The sequence below is a fragment of the Narcine bancroftii genome, unplaced genomic scaffold, assembly GCF_036971445.1.
Source record: "Narcine bancroftii isolate sNarBan1 unplaced genomic scaffold, sNarBan1.hap1 Scaffold_104, whole genome shotgun sequence".
Classification (NCBI taxonomy): domain Eukaryota; kingdom Metazoa; phylum Chordata; class Chondrichthyes; order Torpediniformes; family Narcinidae; genus Narcine; species Narcine bancroftii.
Genome location: NW_027211818.1, coordinates 272318 through 295298, shown reverse-complemented (window position 1 = coordinate 295298; position 22981 = coordinate 272318). Strand labels below are relative to the sequence as shown.

The 22981-nt window shown below is 50.2% G+C and overlaps 2 long non-coding RNA genes across 2 annotated transcripts in view; both read left to right on the top strand.

Moving 5' to 3' along the window:
• Positions 1-10507, top strand: part of LOC138750185 (uncharacterized) — a 32957-nt gene extending 22450 nt beyond the window's left edge. Inside the window, exon 3 of the long non-coding RNA XR_011349138.1 lies at positions 10097-10507. This is a non-coding gene — a long non-coding RNA (uncharacterized lncRNA). The remainder of the gene's footprint in view (positions 1-10096) is intronic.
• Positions 10508-17763: 7256 nt separating this feature from the next.
• LOC138750183 (uncharacterized) lies at positions 17764-22644 on the top strand. The gene is made up of 4 exons (XR_011349137.1): positions 17764-17869; positions 18979-19168; positions 19824-19901; positions 22131-22644. It is a non-coding gene; the product is annotated as an uncharacterized lncRNA (long non-coding RNA).
• Positions 22645-22981: the final 337 nt, after the last annotated feature.

Genomic DNA, 22981 nt, shown 5'->3' with positions numbered 1-22981 from the left:
TGCCGGTACAGTGGTTCCTGATTCGGATTTCCTCGGGAAAAGGAACATCCTTTCGTGGGGGGTGGCATTTGTTGCAGTACATAGGAGGGAGCGGATGGAGTGTAAGGCACTACTGAGAACCTCCTGCCAGTGAGAGGTGGGGAGACCTTTAGACCGGAGAGCCAGTGTAACCGCTCTCCATATAGTGGCATTCTCCCTCTCGATCTGGCCATTACCGCGTGGGTTATAGCTCGTGGTCCTGCTTGAAGCAATACCACACTCCAGAAGGTACTGTCGCAGCTCTGCACTCATGAATGAGGAACCCCTATCACTGTGGATGGAATTGGGGTACCCGAAGATGGTGAAAATAGTGTGAAGGGCCTGTATCACTGAGGTGGCAGTGGTGTCTGGGCAGGCCACAGCGAATGGGAAGCGGGAGTACTCGTCGATGGCTGTAAGGATGTAGGTATTACGGTTGGTCGACGGTAGGGGGCCCTTAAAGTCTACGCTAAGACGCTCGAAGGGGCGGGTGGCTTTGATAACGTGGGAGTTATCCGGACGGAAGAAGTGGGGCTTGCATTCAGCGCACACCGCACAGGCTCGGGTCATGGAGCGGATCTCCTCGACTGTGTAGGGTAAGTTGCGCGCCTTGACAAAGTGAGCAAACCTAGTGACCCCTGGATGACAGAGCGCCTCATGGAGTTTCCGTAGTCTGTCCATCTGTATGCTGGCGCACGTCCCCCTGGAGAGCGCGTCAGGCGGGTCGTTGAGTTTACCAGGCCGGTACAGGATGTCGTAGTTAAAGGTGGAGAGTTCGATTCTCCATCTGGCGATTTTGTCGTTTTTTATCTTACCACGCTGGGTGTTGCTGAACATGAAGGAGACTGCACGTTGATCAGTCAACAGTGTAAAGCGCCTCCCAGCGAGGTAATGTCTCCAACGACGCACTGCTTCAACTATGGCCTGCGCTTCCTTCTCGATCGAGGAGTGTCTACTCTCAGGACCCTGGAGGGTTCTGGAGAAGAAGGCTACAGGCCGACCGGCCTGGTTCAAGGTGGCTGCCAGGGCGAAGTCGGATGCATCGCTCTCGACTTGAAACGGGACAGACTCATCGATCGCGTGCAGCGTCGCAGCAGCAATGTCAGATTTGATTCGATCGAAAGCCGCTGTGGCTTCGGTCGAGAGGGGAAAGGAGGTGGTCTTGATAAGAGGACGCGCCTTGTCGGCATAGTGTGGAACCCATTGGGCGTAATACGAGAAAAGGCCCAGGCAACGTTTGAGAGCTTTCTGGGTATGTGGGGGGGGTAAGTCCATTAGGGGACGCATGCGGTCAGGATCTGGCATGACTATCCCGTTCTCCACCACACAACCTAGAATGGCGAGTCGAGTGGTCCGGAAGACACACTTGTCCAAATTGTAAGTCAGGTTCAGCCGACGGGCAGTTTGGAGAAATTTGTCTAGGTTAGCGTCGTGGTCCTGCATGTCGTGGCCGCAGATGGTGATATTGTCCAGATACGGGAAGGTAGCGGTTAGCCCGTTCTGGTCCACCATCCTGTCCATTTCCCGCTGGAAGACCGCGACACCATTAGTGACCCCGAATGGTACCCTGAGAAATTGATATAGCCGCCCATTCGCCTCAAATGCCGTGAATGGTCGGTCCTCACAGCGGATCGGGAGCTGGTGGTAGGCCGAACGTAGGTCAATAGTGGAGAAAATGCGGTATTGGGCGATCTGGTTCACCACATCCGTGATGCGTGGCAGGGGGTACGCATCCAGGAGTGTGAAGCGGTTAATGGTCTGGCTATAGTCGACCACCATCCGTAGTTTTTCCCCATTCTTGACAACCACCACCTGGGCTCTCCAGGGGCTTGAACTGGGTTCGATGATGCCCTCATCCAGCAATCTACGCACCTCACTCCTAATGAATTGCCTGTTTTCGTAACTATATTGCCGACTTTTGGTGGCCACAGGCTTCCAGCCAGGGGTGAGGTTTGCGAAGAGTGCCGGCGGGGCAATCCGGAGTGTGGAAAGGCCGCAGGACTGGCCCCGGGGCACAGGGGCGGGTTGCTCGGGTGCTTCGGGGGTGGGGCGATGGCAGACCGAGAGGGGGGCATGGGGTCCCCCAAAGTGTAGGGACACCGTTCGGAACTGACACTGAAAGTCTAATCCCAGCAACACTGGGGCGCACAATTGGGGAAGGACGAATAATTTAAAGTGGGTGACCGTTACGCCCTGTACTTCCAGCGTGGCAATGCAATACCCCTTTATCCCAGTCGAGTGCGACCTCGTCGCTAATGAGATCCTCTGGGTAGTGGGAATAATGTCAAGTCCCCAACGGAGGGCCAGATCTGGCTGAATAAAGCTGTCAGTTGACCCAGAGTCAAATAAGCAATTGGTGTAGTGTCCATGCACTTTAATCAGTTCCATTGCTCTGGTGAGGGGATGAGAGCATTGCTGGTTTAATGTTATTGAAGCAGTTGACCGGGGAGTTTTGCGCGATGACGTCACGCAACGGGATGACGTAGTCAACGCTCGAGGAGCAGATTGGAGGACTTCCCGGAAGTGCTGTTGTGGCGGCGTTGGCGGGTGAATAGTAAGTAGTGGAGTTTGTAGTTGTTCGGTCGCGGCGGTCGGGCCCTGGCGGTCGTCGGTGATGGACGCTGGGGTGAGTACCTGGTTGGCCACGGGGGTGGCTGCGGCGGCGGTAGCGTCGGCCCCGGGGGTGTCTGTGGCGGCTGCAGCAGCGGCGGTAGCGTCGGCCCCGCGGGTGGCGGTGGCGGCGGCAGCAGCGGCTGTAGCGTCGGCCCCGCGGGTGGCGGTGGCGGCGGCAGCAGCGGCGGTAGCGTCGGCCCCGCGGGTGGCGGTGGCGGCGGCAGCAGCGGCGGTAGCGTCGGCCCCGGGGTTGGCTGTGGCGGCGGCAGCAGCGGCGGTAGCGTCGGCCCCGGGGGTGACTGTGGCGGCGGCAGCAGCGGCGGTAGTGTCGAGTGTCCCGCACAGGGGCGAGAGGCGGGCCATCACCATGGTTGCGAGGGTGGGCTGCCCCTTCCGGGTTCGGCGTCTCCGTGACGTCAGGCGTTGCCGTGCAGGGGAGCCCTCGCTCTCATTGGACGAGAGCTCTGTGGAAGAAGTGTTTGAATGGGATAGTGGCGGTTGAGCTTCACACGAGGCACTGTGTTTGCCGGCGGCCATTTTAGACCTACAGACTGCAGCAAAGTGGCCGTTTTTAAGGCACTTCTGGCACTTGGCTTTTCTTGCTGGGCACTGGGACCTGCTGTGCTTGTCCCTCCCGCAGAAATAACATTTCGGGTTCTCACGGGGCAGGGTAGCAGCAGCCGACAGGCCGTCAGGGGTAGGGTAGAAGGGCACTCTACTCACATCAGAGCGAGGGGTCCAGTCCCTAGAGAGCTCGGTGGACTTTAAGGCTGCATCCTCCATTGTGATTGCAATCCGGGCCACGTCCTCTAGTTTTTCTACCCCTTGTTCGAGCAAGCGCAGCCTCACTTCATTTGATCTGAGCCCAGCCACATAGGCATCCCGGACGAGATCATTTGTGATCTCGGCAGCAGTTTTGACAACACAGTTACAGTCCTTGCCCAATGCCTTCAATACTTGTAAATATGCTCTGCTGGACTCAACGGGCTGTTGCTTCCTCGACGCAAGCATGAGCCGGGCATGAACTCTGTTCACCGGTTGGTTATACATTTCTTTCAGTACCTTTATGGCTGCGGTGTAAGTGGTCTCATCCTGGATGTTCTCGTAGACTCTCAAGGACACCATAGACAGCAATGCTGTTAGACGCAGGTTATCCTCCTCCACCTCAATGAGCCTTAGGAAGTTTTCAAAGTTCAGCAGCCAGAAGTTAAAGGCTTTGAAGGCTGTAGCTGACCGTGGGTCGATATCAAGTTTTTCTGGCCTAATTAGATGCTCCATCCCTTTCAAAAACATTTTTCTTTTGCTAATAAAATTGTAGAGCTCGTCGAAAGAACCAAAGACTTGTTGATCCAAACCAAGGCTTTTATTAGCAAAAGACCGGAGCTCTTCACAGGTGGCCGACCAGTCCGGAATGATCCGACCTGGCTAGGGACACAGCCCTTTAAGGCCCAGGTAATGGGTGTGGCTTAGCTCTCAGCCAATCGCTATAAGCACAGTCTAGATACAGTAACTATATACACTACTATATACACTATGTACATTGGTGATAGATATGTACTATCACAACAGCATCTGCTTTAGTCTACAGTACATCACCATTAAACCTGATCCCCACTTTACTCCTGGTGTCAAATTATCTACCTCAACATACCGTAAATCACTGTTAAACGTTCTCCCACTGTGAACCTGGTGTCACAGTATCTGACACAGTTCATAGTATATCACTGTTAAACCTCACAAATGTGAATCCTACGATAAAATAATGCACCCCTTCTAAGTCTCACAGTATTCTAATCCCCACCTATTTAAAAAATTCCAAAAAAGAGAGAAAAATCAATCCCAAAACAAGCTACTCAAAAGTAGTAGCCCCCTAAAAATTTGGGTGCGGTAAAGTCCACAAGTGGCAGGTGACTAAAGGACTCAGTGTCACCCACCCCCAGTCAGACTTTCACAAAGTACTGAAACAAAAACATTCAGCCCAGTGATTCCAGTCCCACTGATTGTTCCGGATCTTCAATATCGAGAAGACTTTGCGTCAATTCAACTTTTTTCCCATTCTTTCCATATTTTCCAATCTTCCCATTTCCATTCCCATTGACCCTTCCCTTCGGTGACAATGGTGACGATTGCCCATTTCCTCGTACATCTGGCAATGAATTAGCAAGTATTAAAGCATCATGGTCATTCTCAAAAAACTGAGATTGAAAATTCCCATAAAAATCTTTCAATACTGCTGCATGACGAAAAGCAAATTTATATCCTTTTTGCCACAATACTTCTAAGGCTGAATTAAATTCTCGGTCTCTTCTGATAATTTCTTGACTCAGAACTGCATTAAAAAAAACCCTATTATTTTGAACCATCAGTGGATCCTGATTTTGCCGTGTTTTCTGCACCACCAATCGGAGGATCATCTCTCTGTCTTGTTATTTAAAACAAGGAATCAAAACTGCTCGTGGTAATTGGCCTGGAAACGGTTTATTCCTTAACGCTCTGTTCACTCGATCTAATTCCAGTCCATCTGGAACAAATTACCTGCCCTTCACTTCTGGGATCCATTTCTTCAAAACCTTCACGGGATCCGAACCTTCCATATCTTCCGGAAGACCTACTATCTTAAGATTATTTCTACGACATTGGTTTTCTAATGAGTCAAACTTCTTCAATAATTCCTTCTTCTGAATCCCCCAATCTACAAAAGGATCTTCCACTATTTCCATTTTTTCTCTATTACGCTCCACTTGACACTTGCATTCAAGAAAACCTCCTCAATCTTTTTAAAATGTTCTTGCAGTGTCCACTAATCGTGTCCATCTCGTAACATCACTCTTAACTACATTAATATCTTGCTTCATAAAAGTTATTTCTTCACACACAGTGTTCATTTGAGTTTTCATTTCCAAAAATCCTTGAGTCATCTGATGAGTCATCTGCATTGATATATTTGCCATATCTTCCATGAGCTGAGCAATCCCTCCCAGAATTGCAAACACAGAATCCAGTCCAGGATCCATCACCTCCCTTTGAGGCCGACCGACTTTTGCCTCAGTTCCCAGTTCTTCAAACTCTAATGAAGTTGAGCTCTCTTCTTCCTCCAAAGCAGTAGGTCCTCTTCCAGTGCAGCTGCAGGTCTGGACACCCGACAACAGCATGCCTACCTCGTCAACTGGCCATCGCTCGGGCTCCCCCATAGCCCACACCGTCTCCAAAGGTTCATGGACCCCCGACGCACTGTGCATGCCCGGTAGGGCCACCGACTGCGCAGGTGCGTCTTCTGATGCTACACTGTACCTCTCCTGACCACCAGGCAATGCTGCAGGCTCATGGGCCTGTCCTCGCTCAGCTGGCCCACCCTCACGCCTGTGTTCATGAGTGCACGAGTCGAAACCGCTGAACTCATCGCTGAGCTGGTGCCATCTTGCGATAGCGCAAGTGGTGCCGACGGAATACTTCGCCGGGCAGGAATCCTCTGAGGCTTGGAGACGCCAGTCGACAACTCCGTTGCTTCAAGTTGAACTCGGCCATAATTCTTCAACACTTTTGTAAGGTAATTTCTTCTGGAACTGAGTTTTCGATTTTTTCACATTTGTAGCTATTTTGATCCTTCACAATTCCAAAGTCTATAAACAGTATTTTTAATCACTTTTACAACTTTTAAAATCGAGCATTTAATAGTCTAACTGGGGAAGGGTGGAACCACATGTCTACCCTCTGCACCATCTTGTCACAGTATCTAACACAGTTTATAGTAAATCACTGTGAATGCTGACTCTCAGTTTCTGCCTCAATCTACCGTTCATCAACGTTAAACATTCTCCCCCTGTTAACTTCGTGTTAAAGTATCAGCCTAAGTTTACCATACATCACCATTAAACCTTCTCCCCATTGGGAGACCGGTTTTACTGTATCTGCCACAGTTTATCGTACATCACTATTATACCTTCTCACTACTGTGAACTCGGTGTTACAGAGCCTGCCACTCTACCGTACATCACCAGTAAACCTTCTCCTCAATGTGAGCCTGGTGTTACTGTATCTGCCACAGTTTAGTGTACATCATCATTAAAAATTCTCCCCAATATGAAGCTGGTGTCACCATATTCGCCAAAGGTTATCGTACAACTTTGTTCAACATTTTCCCCACTATGAACCCGGTGTCACAGTAACTGCCTCAGTTTCCCATACAACACCAATAAAGCTTTTTTTGCCCACTCTGAGCCCAGTATCAATGTATCTACATAGTCTCCTGTACATCACCATTAACCTCCACCCACAGTGAACCAGATTTCACAGTATCTGCCTCAGTTTATTATACATCATTTTAAAACCTTCTTACTACTGTAAACCTGGAGTCACAGATTCTGCCTTATTCTACCATACTTCTCTGTTAAACCTTCTCAGTACTGTGAACACAGTGTCTCAGTATCTGCCAAGGTCGTCGACTGTACATCTCCGTTAAATATTCTCCCAACTGTGAACCTGGGGTCACAGTGTCTGATACAATTTATCGTACATTACTGTTAAACCCGCCAGATAAGCTCCAGATAACGAAAGAGGAGTTCTCGCATCTGAAGGAACTGGGGATCATTCGTCGCTCTGACAGCCCTGGGGCTCACCGCTCCACCTGGTCCCAAAAGCCTCCGATGGCTGGCACCCCTGCGGAGATTATCGACGGCTTAATGACATGACAGTATCTGACCGTTACCCCATCCCTCACATTCAGGACTTTATGGCCAATCTGCATGATATGAGAGTATTCTCCAAGGTCAATCTGGTGTGCGTGTATCATCAAATCCCATTGCACCCCGAGGACATCCCCAAAACGGCCATCATCACCCCCTTCGGTTTGTTCGAATTTTTATGCATGCCTTTCAGGCTCAAGAACACCGCCCAGACCTTCCAGCACCTCATGGATACAGTGCGCAGGGATTTGAATTTTGTGTTCATTTATCTGGATGACATTCTTGTCGCCAGCAGAGACTGGGCACAACACAAGTCTCACCTGCACACCCTCTTCTCCCGACTGGTTGAATTCAGCCTAATGATCAGCCCGGCCAAATACCAGTTTTGTGCAGAAGAAAATTTGGATGGGATGAAACTAATCCAGAATCCATTGCACAAGATTGGAAAAATTAGATTGAGCGTCTTCAAATACTTGGAAGTTTTGACGTCAACAGACTTTGGAGTGGCCATATTTGCTCAGTTACACCATTTTTCTGATGTAAGTGAAGGTGGTTTTGATCCTGTCAGTTACTGAGTCCTGTGAAATAACCAAGTGCGAGTCGATGGTGGATTTGTAATGGGAAAAGCCAGAGTGGCTCGATTAAAGTCAGTCACCAGACCTTGAATGGAATTGACTGCTGCTATTATGGCGAGCAAAATGGACGCTATGTTAAGAAGAGAATTACAGATGGAGTTAGCAGATCCTGTGTTTTGGACTGATAGAACATCAGTGCTTAAATATATTAATAATGAAATCATGAGGTTTCATCTCTTTGTGACTGACAGAGAGAATGAAAACCTGCACAACAACAAATGGCAGATTTACCACAGGACAGAGTTTCACCTGATGAATTCCCAGTTACATCCGTGGAAGTTGATTATTTTGGTCCTTTGCAAGTAAAGTGCGGACGAAGTGTTGAAAAACGATATGGAGTTATTTTCACTTGTTTGACTATGAGAGCAATTCATATTGAAGTAGCGTCATTGCTTGATACAGACTCTTTTATTAATGTTCTTTGGCGTTTTATTCCTAGACGTGGTCAAGTAAAAGAATTATGTTCTGATAATGGATCTAACTTTAAAGGAGCTGAACGAGAATTATGAAAAGTTATTCAAAATTGGAATCAACATAAATTCATGATGCATTACTTCAGAAAGAAGTTAATTGGATATTTAATCCACCCATAGTTATGGGTGTGGTATGGGTAAGGGTTAGTTGGTTGTGGAGAACGTTTACAAAGGTCTGTACTGGGCAGTACTGGGCAGCAATGCTTAATGTTGGAATGGATGCGGAAGCTCTGTGAAGGGGTAAGGGAGGGACTGGCCAGGAAGTCTGCAGATGCTGGGTCCGAGGGCAATGCACAAACATGCTGGGGAAACTCATGGATAGTTTTGTGAGGAGCAGGTCCTGCATCATGAGTCAAATTGAGTATTTCGAGGAGGTGTCAAAGGAAATAGATGAAGGTCAAGGTCTGTATGTGCTGCACGTGGATTTTAGTAAGGTGCTTGACAAGGTCGTCACGGTGGCCTCATTCAGAACATCGGGAGTCATGGGATCCATGGAGCCTTGGCTGTGTGGATTCAGAATTGGCTTGTCTGCAGTAAACAGAGGGTAGTAGTAGATGAAACAATGACTAGTGGCTCTCCAAAGGGATCTGCTCTGGGACCCCTGCTCTTTGTGATTTTTATGAATGATGATGGGAGTGGGAGGGTGGGTACATCAGGGGATGACACAGAGGTAGAGATGTTGTAGACAGTGTAGAAGGTTGTCATAGGTCATCCAGTTTGCAGAGAAGTGACAGATGGAGTTCAATCCTGTAAATCAGATGTACTTAAATAAGCAACTGGTCCAGGTTTTTTTCCAGAGTCATTTTCAAGGGCACGAATAACAGTTATTCCAAAGAAGGTTGGAGACCCATTAAAATTAGCTTCATATAGACCAATATCTTTATTAAATGCGAATTACAAGAACGTGAGGGCAGAGCACTTGGTTAATGGCAGGATTATGAACAGTGTGCAGGACTGAGATATATTTAGATCCTGCGCCATAAATCGCTCAAAGTTGCTGTGCAAATTGAGAGGGAGTTTAAGATGGTGTATTGTGTGCTGGCCTTCAGGAGTCAGGGGATTGAGTTCAAGAACTGAGAGGTAACGCTGCAGATGTACAAAATTCTCGTCAGACCACACTTGGAATATTGTGTGCATTCCTGGGGCGAGAATACCAGTGGACGTCTAAATAAGGTGAGATGAGGGAACTTTAGACAAGATGTGAGGGGGATATTTTATTCACACAGAATGTAGTGGGTGGCTGGAATATATTGCCAGGGGTGGTACTGGAGGCTCATCCAAAAAAGGCATGAAAAAGATTTTAATATAGGGACAGGAATAAAAGAAAAACAGAAGGTACTGGTGAGATGGAGGGAACAGTAATATTGTTGTGGGGTAGGTTCAGATGGGTCAGCTGAAGGGACTCGACTGATCCATCCATGATTTGTCCAGCATCTTGCTGCTATGTCATGGTGAACCAGGGTGTTGCCTGATGGAGTCACGTTGCTCTGAGCTCTGCAGAGATAGACCGTGCTTTTCTCCAAAACACACTTCCTCAGGTAAAGCAGAGGAATGGAAAGGGTCCTAGTGTGCAGGGGTAGGGAGGGGGGTGAGGGGGAAAGAGTTGGGGCCCTCCAAAGTCATCATGATCAGGCCTCGGAGATGGCATCTCTATCACTCGTATTTCTCTTCCCAGGAGAAGGAGCGATCTCAGAGACAAGACACGAGTCCAGAAGAACATTGCATCCCAGCTGAACAGAGGACGGACAACATCATGATGGCCTGAACCCCTCCCCTTCTCCCTCTGGCCCTGCCATCTCCATTCCCCACCTCTTCCATATCCCTTCACCCACTTCCCCTCCCATTTCTCCCCTACCTCTCCTCCATTCCAATCCCCTCCCACTCACCTTCCCCTTCACCTACCCTCACACCTATGCTCTAAACTTAGCCCTCCTCCCTTCACCTCCCCTTCCCCTCTCCTTTCCCCCTCCCCTTCGCCTCCTACCCTTCCCCTCCTCCCCTTCCCCTCCCCTTCCCTTCCTACCCCTAACTTAAGGGAAGGAGGGATAGGGGAAGGGGGTAGGAGAAAGGGGGGTAGTGAGAGGGTAGGGGTAGGTAATGGGGTAGTGGTAGGGGGTGCGGGTATGGGGTAGGGTTAGGGGAAGGGGGTAGGTGTAGAGGATAGGGGTAGGGTTTAGCTTCGGGTTGGGGAAGGTGGGTAGAATTAAGATAAGGGTCAGGGACGGGTAGAGGTACAGTTAGGTTTAGGGTTAGGAGATGTGGGCTCGGGTTAGGTCGAGGTTTAGGGTTAGGTTTAGAGTTCGGGGAAGTGGGCTTTTGTTAAGTTTAGGGGAAGGGGGTAGGAGTAGGAGGTAGAGGTGGGGTGTGAGTTGGGGTTAGGGGAAGGTGGGTAAGATTAGGGTTGAGTTTAGGGGACAGCGTAGGGATAGGGTTAGAGGACAGGGTGGAAATAAGAGTTAGGGTTGGGGACGTGGTGTAGTGTTTAAGGGTATCGGTAGTGTTAACGTTAAGGTTAGGGTTTGTTAGGGGTTAGGGTTAGGTTGGGGAGGGGAGCGTGGGCGGCGAGCGGAGCACAGGAAATGGGGAGGTGATGAGGGAGGGGAATGGGCAGGGAAATGAAGAGGGGTACGGTGTAGAGGAAATGGGAGGTGAATGTAGGAAGGCACCCCTTCCCCCACATTATCCCTGCCTCCTCTTCTCCTTCCAGAGGAAGCCGGACCTCATTCCGGCCAGAACCTCCCTGTAGTTTCAGAGACTCTGTTTCAGAAAGTGCCTTCGACGCTTGCCGCTGGACAGACATCTTGTCTCTTGATTCATTCTATACCGTTGATATTAAATTTAAAAATGGTTTGGTCTTTTAAAGCTTGAACTCAAAAGGCTGGTCCAGATAGACAACACAGAAACAGGCCCTTCGGCCCCACTCTCCTGCTGGCTGTGCTGTTGTAATCAGTCCATATTCCTCTCCACCTTTTCATTCTTAGCTCCCATCAAGCTCATGTTGCCTTGTCAATCTCACGGCCTGTGGGAAGAAGCTATTTCCCTCCCTGGCTTCTCTGCTTTTATTCCTCCATATCTCCTTCCTGATGGCAGGGGGACAAAGATGCTCTTTGCTGGATATCTGTGAGTCTATTTACCGAGCCCATCCCTGCAAAAAATTCAGGGGTCCCTTGCCTTGAGGTTCCACCCATGTTGCCTCTCCCTCAGCACTCTCTCGTTAGAACACAATTGCAACCTCCTTCCCCTCCTCTCCCAGGTCTCAGTATCCCCCTGACAATTCCAGTCAGCTGCCATGTCTACACCCTGCCCCACCTGCTATCGAATGCCCTGCATCCTCCTTCCCCATTGGTTTCCTCCTGTTATCAGGCATCAGGATGGACCCCACCCTGTTAAAACTACCCGTATTCTCACTGTTTTCTCTGCGCCTCTGCCCTCCATCCAGGGGTCTTGGTTGTCTTGTGGTGATGGTGGAGAACAAAGTACCAACTCAAGGAGATGGGGAGCTGTAAGGAGACCCCCAGTTCCAGGTGACAGGGAGAACCACAGAGATGCCCAACTCTGTCAATCCGGTAGAACCTGGTCATCAGGTGCAAGGAGCTCTTGGTACTGCTGCATGTGAGGCAGGTGTGGCCCAGCCCCATACCTCCACCCTGTCAATTCCCAAAACACATTTCCTATTCATGTGGGGGTCCAAAATGGATAGAGTCTGGTGGACCATGTACATCGTCAATCAATGGGGGAATAACCCTAACCAGCATGGCTATTGTGTATGGCTGTGCTTGGAAACAAAGTGCAAGGGCACCAAAAGCCGCTATGTGCTGAGGTTCTACCTGGCTCAGGTGTTGCGAAAGATTGGTCTGGCCCTGATGCCACACAATGTCCTTGTCAGCTGGACTTTGCCCCATCACCTTCATGGGAATGGTTGCATAGACAAACACTATTGACCACAGGGCCATCAGGCAGTGGTCAGCATGGAATTCCTGCTGACACAGAGACTAGGACTTGATGAGATACTGTGGGGTGGTCCCCTGAGCAGAGCATCCAGAGACAGACATCCAGAACTGCTGGAAGACCAGAATCTCAGTGAAAGATGCCCTTTGGTCTGCCTGAACCCCAGATAAGAGAAGCAAACACTAGAAGCCCAAAGCAAAGGGAGGAAGGTTTAGGGGCAATATAAGGGGTACTTGTTTTTACACAGAGTTGTGGATGCCAGGAATGCCTTGCCAGGAGTGGTGATGAAGGCTGAAATATTAGCAGCATTTAAGGGCTTCTTGGACACATGAATGAAGGAAACATAGAAGATAGGAGCAGGAGTAGGTCATTCGACCCTTTGAGCCTGCTCCGCCATTCAACGAGATCATGGTTGATCTTAAATTTCAGTACCCCATCCCCACCTTCTCTCCGTAACCTTTAATACCCTTATACTGAAGAAATATATCTAATTCCCTCTTAAACATATTTAATGAACCTGCCTCTACTGCCCTCTGTGGCAATGAATTCTACAGATTCACCACTCTCTGGGTAAAGAAATTCCTCCTCATCTCGGTCCTAAATGGTTTGCCTATTATCCTCAAACCATGGCCCCGGGTTCTGCATTTTCCCATCCTTGGAAACATCCCATCTGCATCCATTCTGTCCAGTACTGCCAGAATTTTACATGTCTCTATGAGATCCCCTCTCAATCTTCTAAACTCCAGCAAGTACAATCCCAATTTGCGCAATCTTTCGTCATGTCATTCCTGCCATTCCAGGTATCAGCCTGGTGAATCCCCTCTGCACTCCCTCCATTGCAAGAATGGAGGGTTATGAAGGAGGAAGGGTCTAGTTTTTATTTTGCTTGGAATTGATAGGTCAGCGCAACATTGAGGTCTGAAGGGCATAACTGTTCGATGTTAACCTGCTGGTCTTTTAGCACATGGAGATGTGGGTGAGGGAATGCTGCCCACCGGCCTATTCCAGGTTGCTGAGAGATGCACTGAGGCTTGGCGCAGCCAACACGAGGGTGCTGTGGGGAAGGACTCTAATCCTCCGGGTCTTGAGGGGCGGAGACTAAGGGGAACCCCTTCAACCACAGAGTGCAGGGAGTAACCACAAGGTGTCAAAGTGGTGGAATGATGCTAAACAGAGAACATTTGCAGTGAAGGGAATATAGGCATGCAACACGAGGATGAGAAAAGACATGGAACAGTTGTCCTCTTGGTGTATAATTTTAGAATAAAGTTAATTTTGGGGTGAAAAAGAGAAAAGCCCGAACTCAGTCACCTTTGTTTCATGAGATACATTCTCCAATCCAGGAAAGCTCCTCTGTACCCGTTCAAATTTAACCCGAGGAAACTGTGTTCATGGTGGAAATCTCTGCAAACACACAACCGGACCTATGCACAGAGAGACAAATGATACACGTGCAGTCCCTCCCAAAAAAGAAATAAATTCTGTTGAATCAATAGCAGAGTCACGGAGTCTTTGTCTGAGCCGGTCATCCATCATTCTCCATTCTCACTGCTCGCAGGAAGAATCTGTTTCTGGGCCTGGTGCTACTGGCTCCGATATTCCTCGACCTCTTTCCTGATGAGAAGAGCTGCCAAATGCTGTGGGCAGGTGGAAGGGATCCTCGACGACATTGACAATGAACCCGGTTTATCCCATTGATATTTGGGGTGGGTGGGTTGGGGGGAGAGAGTCCCCATCATCCTATCTGCCACTCGTGGTCCTGCCGATCATTTTTTAAAAATATTTATAAACTTAAAACCACAACAAATTCACACAATTAATAATAATGCTCATCTAATGTGTGGCATCTATAAAAGAAAGAATAAAGAAACCACCCCCCACCCCCATACCCAATATCCTACCCCCTCCCACTTCTCTCTTCAATGGAAGTGTCTGCTACAGTGGTGACCTCAGCAGGACCCAGCCCTTCAGTTGGACGTGAAGATCACGGTCCAGGCGGCTCTTCAGATGGTTTGGTTGAAGCTGTCAATGTTCTGGATGTCGCAGCCACACGTGGGGTTCAAACAGGCCAAGGATCAGTTCCACCTCCAAGAGATCACCGCTGATGACATCCATTACTCCTCCATGATGTTCTTGCTCATCAGGACATGGCAGCAAGGCTCATCGACTTCTGACATCAGCCTCCCGAGCAAGGCAAATAGGATGCCCTCAAGGAGCTCTTAACCCGCACCTTCAGGCCACGCCTTCATCCTCCACCTCATTCTGTTCCTGCTCTCACTGTCGCATGGCCCAGACAGTCATCCCAACATGACTCCCCTCATGCTATTTCTTTTCAGCTCTCACCAGACGCCCTGGACCCACTTTTCAGGAACTCTTCCCTCTTCCTCCCTATGTCATTGGTATCTCCATGTACCACAACCTCTGTCCCATTTTAGGATGTCTTGGACACCAGCAGCAACACCCCAGACACTGGCACCAGGGAGGCACCACCTTGAAAAGGTCCAGGGTCCTAGTCCAACAGTCATTTTCCTGAGCATCCAGGCAGCAGAGAAATATCAATGGTTGCTCAAAGCAAAATCCTCATGCGGTGCCCACCAACAATTTGAGGCACAAAGTTTTGTGGGTCTTTTGGGTTACTGGTGCCAACATATTCCCCATCTCACCCTGTCCCTCCATCTACTGTACAATGTTGCCCAGAAAAAAAAACTCTCCGCTTCATTGATGACCTGAACAACAAATGGCTTCTTAAATGGTAAAACACGCTGTTGAACACCACTGCCACTGACCACAAGCACCCCCCAACCCCTCAAAACTGGAAGACTCTTTGAATGACTTGTCTCTGCAATGAAGACAATGGTCTAGTGGAGCCTCGAGCAAAAGATGCAAGGTCGCCGAGTCCCACACAGCTTCTGGTTCAATTCCCTCCTGGAAGCTGCCTCCCGCGACTCCCCATCTGAGTGTCAGATGCTCGCCTGCTCACCACAGAGAACCAGATGGCAGCAGAGACAGTCACACTCCAGCCACACCTCCCCAACATGTGATGGGTTAAATCTGCGGATGCCACTCACAGCGGACCGAAGAAGTGGTACATGGCAGACCGCACAGCGGCCGGGCCCGAAGGGCTGAGCCACTTGCAAGAACAGATCATGTCCTGTCCGAAAGTGACAGCCTCCCACTTGAATGACCCCGAGAAGAGCTTGGCACCATGGCCTGGGGCAAACCGTTCAACACCCTCGATGCTGGACAGCAGGAAAAAGCTTGGTTTACTGACGGCTCCAGCTGGTGGATGTGCGAAAAACAACGGTGTAAAGTGGGAGCGCTCCAGCCCACCACAGATAAAGTACTGACATAAGAGGGTGAGGTGGAGGGGAGAGCCAACTGTCCAAGCTGGCAGCTGTGGCACTGATCCGAAAAGGGACAACCAGGCGGGCCCAGGAGCCTCTTTTCCGATTAGTGCCACAGGATTTCTGGGCTGTGCCAAACAGCACGTCAGTGTGGATGGGTCGGCGTCAGGAGACAGGGAGGCAGATCCATGGCTGCCTGCTCTGAGGACAACAGCACTGGCAGATCTTCTGAGAGGTGGAACAACAAAAGAATAGCCAGGGTCCACCACGTGGATGGACACACCTCCAGGAAAACCGCTGAAGCTGACGCAATGCCACTGTGGACTGAGCTGCTCAAATATGCTCTGCCACTATTTTCCCCAAGCAGAGTGACCCCGGAGCCTTGGCAGCATTGGTGCATCATAAATGTGGGCATATGGGGGCACTATGATGGCCAGAGGATCTGGGGGTCTCATGATGTTGCAAGAACTGTGATGGCCAAATGCCCTATTTGTCAGCAATTAAAACCAAGGGCCGCATTCGCTGGGGTTCGGGAGCTGACCAAGTCTGATAAATTGACCATATCAGGCCTCTCCCCTGCCAAAATAAAAAGTGATATGTTCTCACGATGGTCAGCACATACTCAGATGTCCTGCCAGCGGGCCGACCAAGCACCATTTTAGCGTGCTCCATATGTGGAATACCCTATCGGATAACGTCCGACCAGCAATGGGTGGTGATGCCAAGTATTTGGGGCCACCTGCATATCCCCTACCACCCACAGGCATCCAAGATCAATGAGTGAATGAATGAGCTGTTCAAGGTATCATATGTGACAAGTTGATTGTCAAGTCTTCTATCCACGAGTGGTTGCAAGTGTATCGATTAATCCGGCGAGTTTGTGTCTGTGTGTGTCTTTTACTCCTCATGCGACTTCACTACATGTCAATAAAAGACAACTGTGTTCAAATTCGCCACCCTTGGGACCCCTCGAATCAGTTTCACACACATAATAATTGGTGCAGTGAGCAGGGTCCTTCGAGTTCCGACTGAACACAGCTGCAGTGGAGATGCTTTGGAATTGGGGCAGGAAATCGAGTGCAGGCAGGGAGAACAAGATCTGCGGGTGGACTGACGAGAGTGCAGGGTTCGGGAGCTTGGCAAGCATGCTGGCGGACCACGGCAAACTGGTAGACTGGTCCAAGCTCCTGGATCCACATCTTGAGAAAATAGGTCACCACGTGTGGTGACTTCAAGAAGTCGGGGTTCCCAAAATCTAAGGGGAATCAGAGGGTGCCTTTTGGCTGCCAGTGTTTCTCCTGAGAAACCAATGTGAGATCATAGAAAGGAAAGATTTGGAGAGGGCCCAGGAAAATAAGGAGATAAAGGTGGTCCAGCAGCGCTGCTGTGCACTGCAGGAGGCAGCGCAGACTCCCCCAACCTGAGCCACTGATGTCGAGATGAGAGGGACAGAGGAAGCCAACAGGCATGCCGATCAAGGTCTGACTCCCCCCCACACTCCCAGTGAGTGAGTTTGTACTGGCCATGGAGCGATTAGCCGAGGCCATTTGCCAGGATTCAGGCATTAAAGGTTTCAGAACAGGCCAGGAAGAGCATGAAATCAATTTATTTGCAGAAGTTGTTCTGATATATCTGACAGACCCAACACACTCATTGCCCACACTCAGGTGCTCCACCCTGGAGGACTATGGGGACATCTCTGGGTATAAGTTCTTTTGGGATATGTGCAAAATCATGTCACTTAGGAAGGGGGATTAGAGCCAATGTCAAGAAAATAGTCAACAAATGTGGCGGCAAAATGGGATCAAATATCTAGGAGTTAGAATAGATAACAACGAGTAATTTAGACCAGCTGAATTATTCTCCCCTTGCTTGGGGAAATTGAGGAGGATTTAAATGGTTGGATGTCCCTGCCCATTACACTAGGGGTGTCACAGAGAGGGGAGGTGTCACAGAGGGGGGAGATGATGACACAGAGGGGGTGATGATGTCACTGCATGGGGCAGCCATAGCTGAGTCGTGCCATGGCACAGCAACAAAAGAAAGATGTCTCTCCTGGAAGGGGATTCTGGCCCACGTGTCGGAGTAGGACGCTGTCTCATCCCAGGGACCCTCTGATCAACAGGGTTGTGTTTGGAAGCACCCTGCACCCTTGGGTGAGATAAAGAGCCTGTTACAGGCTCCCCTACTGGGACAGAGACTCCTCTGGCACCATCCTTTACCCAGTGTGGGCGGAGAGAATGGAGGCTACATTTAATCCCCTCTCCCCATCCTGAGTGCAGGGCACTTTATGAGGCAGCTGGAGGGGACTGTGGAGGGGAGAACAATGGCATGTGAGGGGATAAAGGGATGGGGTCTGTAGGACAGGAGGGGAGAACAAAGGAACGGGGTAGCACCACAGGCTAATGTCAAGGGAGATTGGATCAGAGATAGGGGACATAGGGTTGAGCTGGGGGGATGGGGTGCGAGGGGACGGAAAGCACTGGGGAAACCATGGGGGTGGTGTTGGGTGGGGGATGAGAGTGTGGTAGAGGATTTGGTGCAGGGGAGAGTGTGAGGTGTCTGAGGGAGAAGAGAAGTTGCGAGGGGGTTGGAAGGCAGACCTTTCAACAGAAATGGGACAGAGCTCCCCCTCCACCTGGAATGGGATCTGTCCACTGAGAGACAGGACCGCTCCTCCACCCGCCACCCCCCCCCCCCACCGTGGTTACAAGATCCCTTCCACCCTTGCATACACCCCCACACCCCCCCAACCGGGATAGGATTCTTTCCCCCAGTGGACCTTGATCAAGGTGCTAGAAAGTGTTTCTGCTGCGGCGGACCCAACAGAGTTGAGCGGTGAAGTGTGGGGCTCTCTCCGCACCACCTGCTCCCTCAGGCGACGAGGTCTCGCTTGCATCATGGAAGATCACGGTGTTGCTGAGCTTCTGGGAATGTGGAGGGCTTCTGCTAAACCCGTGGTAGGGTTCAGAGTGGTTCATCTCCCCGGGACGTGCTGAAGGTCAAGATGACCCGATCCTCTCAGTGAACGGCTGCAGAACTGGCCTCAGTCTGAGGAGAGTGATCATAGAAGGACCTGGGGTGGCAATATTTCTACTGAGAGAAGCTGGAACGAACCACCAGAGGATCAATTCTGACATTTAGGTGACCCTTGGAAGGGAGTTAGAGGGAGGGGTAGAGACTAACTTGGACAGCAAGGCTGGGTTGGGATAAATGACCTGTTGTGTACCCTCTGGGTGTGTAAATGCTGCTGCTTCTGCCCCAGAGGACATGGCAATAAGGTCACAACAGAGGTGGCCACACCGTGTCATGGACCCAACGTCCCCAAGGTGGTGTCCTGCACAGATGTTAAAATCATCGACAATGGATCTTTCGGTGTGGTGTACCAGGCAAGGCTGGTGGACTCCGGAGAGCTGATTGCCATCAAGAAGATCTTGCAAGACAAGAGATTCAAGGTGAGGGGGAGGAGCAGTTGTGTGGAAATGAAAAACCCTGATATTTAAATTTAGGGCCTACAGCACGTTCACAGGCCCTTGCGACACATGAGCCCGTTTCACACAATTACACCCAATTGACAAACACCCCAAACACATTTTTGAAGGGTAGGTGGAAAGAGGAGCATCTGACAGAGACCAAAGCAGCCATGGGGTTTGGAAACAGAGAAAGTCACACAAACCCACAACAGCAGCCCCCCTCCCCACACACAACCCCCCACCCCACACACACACACACACTCACACACACACACACACACACACACACACACACACACACACACACACACACACACACACACACACACACACACACACACACACCTGGCAAATATCAAAGATTTTCTGCAAATTCATTGTTTAGTAGAAGCTGGGAAAACAATCATAAAAACTGAAATGATACTTCATTGAACCCCCTGACAAGTCCCCACTCCAGCTACACGAAAAGTCCCCCCCACTGACTCTCGAAAAGTCCCCTACTTCGGCCTCCCTTGGAGTTCCCCACCTCTGACCTCTTGACAAATCTCCTCCCCGCCTCCCCCCTCAACTTGGACAAGTTGCCCCTCAGGGCCCCGACCCATCGCCCAGCCTTGCTGATGTTCTTCTCTCGCCATAGAACCGCAAACTGCAGATCGTGCGAAAGTTGGATCACACCATCATTGTCCCTCTTCTCAACTTCTCCTCTGTAGTCAAGGTAAGATCCACCTGCACCCACCCCACCCTCACTCTGAGAATAAGTATTGGTATTGGTGAGGAGAGAAAGGGTAGTGAGGGGAGAGGGGTGGAGAGGATGATGAGGATGGATGTTGATTGGCAGGGAGGGGCCCTTCACCCACCTCCCCTTACCCTCAGGATATAGACCCGGCCAGTGTGGAGGCAGAGTGGGTCATGTTATATCGTTGTGTTGCCAGATGTTCATGTACCAGCTGTAGCAGAGCATGGCCTACTTCCATCCTCAGGGGGTTTTCCATTGAGACATCAAGCCCCAGAAGATGCTGGTAGATCCCGAGATGGCCTTCTTATTGCTCCTTTATTTCGGCAGGTAGATCCACCCATGTCTGTCTGTTCACCACCTCAACGCGGTCCTGATCCCTCTCCACAACACGGCCTTGTCCCCTCCCCACCAGCTCTCACCCCTCCCCCACCAGCTCTCTCCCCTCCTCCCTCTCCCAACTTGCCCCTTCCACAGCTTAATAACTTATTCTAAATATGATTGTGGGGGCCTTAGATGGAATGAACAGCCAGAAACCTTTCCTAAAGTGTCAGGTGCAAATCTCAGAGAGCATCCGCTTCAGGGGAGGGGAGATTTTTTTTATGCAGACAGTTGTGAGAGCTTTGAATGCGTCACCGGAGAAAGTGGTAGCGGTTGGTAGAATACGTACATATAAAAGTCTCTGAGACGAGCATGTGGATGTAAGGGAACAGAATTTTTACATGATAGAGGAATTTGGGGATATGGCGAGAAGGCAGGGTAGGTCGAGTTTGGTCATAAATTAGATCAGCCATGATCGTATTGAATGGCGGAGCAGGCTTGATAGGCCATTTTTGTCCTATTCCTGTTCCCACTTCCTATGTTCCTATGGGTGTGGTACAGGTCAAGGTTGTGGAGAACATTTACAAAGGTCAGTACAGCCTTTATGGGCCAAAGGGCCTGTACTGGGCAGCAATGCTTGATGTTCTAATGGATGCGGAAGCTCTGGGAAGGGGTAAGGGAGGGACTGGCCAGGAAGTCTGCAGATTCTGGGGCCGAGGGCAATGCCCAAACATGCTGGGCAAACTCATGGATAGTTTTGTGAGGAGCAGGTCCTGCTTCACGAGTCAAATTGAGTTTTTAGAGGAGGTGTCAAAGGAGATAGATGAAGGTCAAGGTCTGTATGTGCTGCACGAGGATTTTAGTAAGGTGCTTGACAAGATCCCCACGGAGGCCTCATTCAGAATGTCTGGAGGCATGGGATCCATGGAGCCTTGGCTGTGTGGATTCAGAATTGGCTTGTCTGCAGAAAACAGAGGGTAGTAGTAGATGGAACAATGACTAGTGGCTCTCCAAAGGGATCTGCTCTGGGACCCCTGCTCTTTGTGATTTTTATGAATGATGATGGGAGTGGAAGGGTGGGTACGTCAGGGGATCACACAGAGGTAGAGATGTTGTAGACAGTGTAGAAGGTTGTCATAGGTCATCCAGTTTGCAGAGAAGTGACAGATGGAGTTCAATCCTGTAAATCAGATGTACTTAAATAAGCAACTGGTCCAGGTTTATTTCCAGAGCAATTTTCAAGGGCACGAATAACAGTTATTCCAAAGAAGGTTGGAGCCCCATTAAAAGTAGCTTCATATAGACCAATATCTTCATTGAATGCGGATTACAAGAATGTGTGGGCAGAGCACTTGGTTAATGGCAGGATTATGAACAGTGTGCAGGACAGAGAAATATTTAGATCCTGCTCCATATATCACTCAAGGTTGCTGTGCAAATTGAGAGGGAGTTTAAGATGGTGTATTGTGTGCTGGCCTTCAGGAGTCAGGGGATTGAGTTCAAAAACCGAGAGGTATCGTTGCAGATGTATAAAATTCTCGTCAGACCACACTTGGAATATTGTGTGCATTCCTGGGGCGAGAATACCAGAGGACGTCTAAATAAGGTGAGCTGAGGGAAATTTAGGCAAGACATAAGGCGTACATTTTATTCACACAGAATGTAGTGGGTGGCTGGAATGCATTGTCGGGGTAGTAGCGGAGGCTTGTCCAAAAAAGGCATGAAAAGGATTTTAATATGGACAGGAATTCAAGAAAAATGGAGTACTGGTGTGAGGGAGGGGAGGGTTCAGGGGTAGGGGGGATGATGGGGGAAGTGTTGGGACCCTCCAAAGTCATTGTGTTCAGGCCTCAGAGACAGTATCTCTATCACTCGTATTTCTCTTCCCAGGAGAAGGAGCGATCTCAGAGACAAGACACGAGTCCAGAAGAACCTCGCATCCCAGCTGAACAGAGGACGGACAACATCATGATGGCCTGAACCCCTCCCCGTCGTATCCCTCTGGCCCTGCCAACCCCATTCCCTGCCTCTTCCATGTCCCTTCACCCACTTCCCCTCTTCTCCTCTACCCCTCCTCCATCCCAAACCCCTCCCGCTCATCTTCCCCTTCCCCTGCCCTCACACCTATGCCCTAACCCCAGCCCTCCACTCTTCACCTCCCTCTTCCCCTCCGCCCTTCCCTTCCCCATTCCCCCTCCCCTTCCCCTCCCCCATCCCCTCCCCTAACCCTCCCCCTTCCCCTCCCTTTCTCCTCCTCCCCTTCCCCTCCCCCTTCCCTTTCCCCTTCCTACCCCTAACCTAGGGGAAGGAAGGGGAGGGGAAGGGGGTAGGAGAAAGGGGGTAGTGGAAGGGGGGTAAGGGTAGGGGTTGTGGTAAGGGGTAGGGTAGGGGGTAGTGGTAGGGGGTGCGGGGATGGGGAAGGGGTAGGAGGTAGGGTTAGGGGAAGTGGGTAGGTTGTAAGGGATAAGGTAGGGATAGTGGTAGGGGGTGCGGGTATGGGGAAGGGGTAGGGTTAGGGGAAGGGGGTAGGTTGTAAGGGATAGGGTAGGGGGTAGTTGTAGGGGGTGGGTATGGGGAAGGTGTAGGAGGTATGGTTAGGGGAAGGGGATAGTTGTAGGGGGTGCGGGTATGGGGAAGGGGTAGGAGGTAGGGTTAGGGGAAGGAGGTAGGTTGTAAGGGATAGGGATAGGGTTTAGTTTAGGGTTGGGGAAGTTGGGTAGAGTTAGGGTTAGTGTTAGGAG